The sequence below is a fragment of the Lethenteron reissneri genome, chromosome 8, assembly GCF_015708825.2.
Source record: "Lethenteron reissneri isolate LAM-NWPU_2019-01 chromosome 8, ASM1570882v1, whole genome shotgun sequence".
Taxonomy (NCBI): domain Eukaryota; kingdom Metazoa; phylum Chordata; class Hyperoartia; order Petromyzontiformes; family Petromyzontidae; genus Lethenteron; species Lethenteron reissneri.
Window position 1 is genome coordinate 11,743,108 of NC_083786.1, and position 1,611 is coordinate 11,744,718.

Consider the following 1,611-nt stretch of genomic DNA (forward strand, 5'->3'; position numbering starts at 1 on the left):
TTCATGACATAAAACAGTAAACCTTTAAGGCATGCATACAAATTTATGTTAATTTACAACATTATTTCAATCGTCAATGATCGATCATTCGGTATTTGGACATCCACTTTGTGCAGTGAAATCAGTTTTACTATACTTCAACGTCGCATATCCGCACAACACATATCGGCCCTTACCAATCGCCCACACTCAGTGCAGTATTTTTTTCCCAATCAGATATGTGACGTTGTAATGTACATGCACAGCCGTTTGTCAATTACTGTTGAATGAGGACTTCTCATGCACTGCGGGTCACGGGTGTTATTTGACCATACTTCACCACTGTGGTCATTGCAGCTTGTTGAACACAGAGGATTGAGCGTAGTTCAGACTACTAATGAGTTATGCGGCACTGCCCTTTGCTCGCAACAAGCTAGAACTAATGCCCCTATCTACTGACATAATCAATTGGTGAAGCCTATGACAGAATATGGAACGCACCTGCCAATAATGTCTGCTGAATCATATTGGTCCGGACAGCCAATATGCTGATGAGACTTCGAATGGGGTCTTATATTCGTACAGCTGGTGGTACAGCAAATACTAAAAGCATAATCTTAAAAATGACCAGCCATGCTGGATGAATGCCTGTCTGTGATGTCTCAACCTCTCACAATCCTGCCGTGAAATAACAACCGCCGTTCTCACAATCCTGGCGGCGACGTCACCACGGCGCTTGTGCCAAGCTCGGTGCACTTTCAGGCCACGTGAAGTGTCGAAGGTTCGCTGACAAGTCACGGAACAGACCTCATGTGCCATGAGTTGACTGAGATGACCTTAGCGGTCAACCCATGAAGGTTTACCCGTTTTCTTGTACAGGGAAATTGAGTTGTCAGGTCCATACGGCGTACAGCCGTTTCAATACGGGCAATACATGTTTATTTGTTTGTGTTTCTCCCTTGTGATGGGACTTTGTGTGATGCACATTCAGATTCATAAGGGCACGGGGTAACCAATGAGTCCTGAATCGGTCTGTAATGAGGTAGGAGGGACTGATAAGGGGTTGACAAGTATTGGTGTACGTGTGTAATCATTTTTTTTATTTTAGCGATTTGCTTACCTTTCCTATGATTTGCACCCTATCGGTTTTTTTTTTGTATTGTTTGTTGCTGTAACTTTCTGACCCACCTCTCCTGGAAAGCTGTGAAAAGAGCTTCATAGCTCATCAGATTTCTGCAGGATACATGAAGGTTGTGATACACTCTGAAAACAGCGACTTATGTCGCTCTTGAAGTATCTACCCCATGTCTCATTCACTCGCAGAGAAATAGAGGTCGCGGTCCACTCTGAAAACAATGACTTATGTCTCACTTGAGGTCTCTTCCCAGGTCTCATTCACTCGCAAAGAAACAGAGGTCGCGGTCCACTCTGAAAACAGCGGCTTGTGTCTCTCTTGAAGTATCTTCTCTTGTTCTCATCGACTCGCAGAGAAACAGAGGTCGCGGTCCACTCTGAAAACAGTGACTTATGTCTCACTTGAAGTCTCTTCCCCAGGTCTCATTCACTTGAAGAGAGATGTAGGTCGCGGTCCACTGCCAACCCAACCCGCCGGCGCTGTGCACGCCGGGAAGG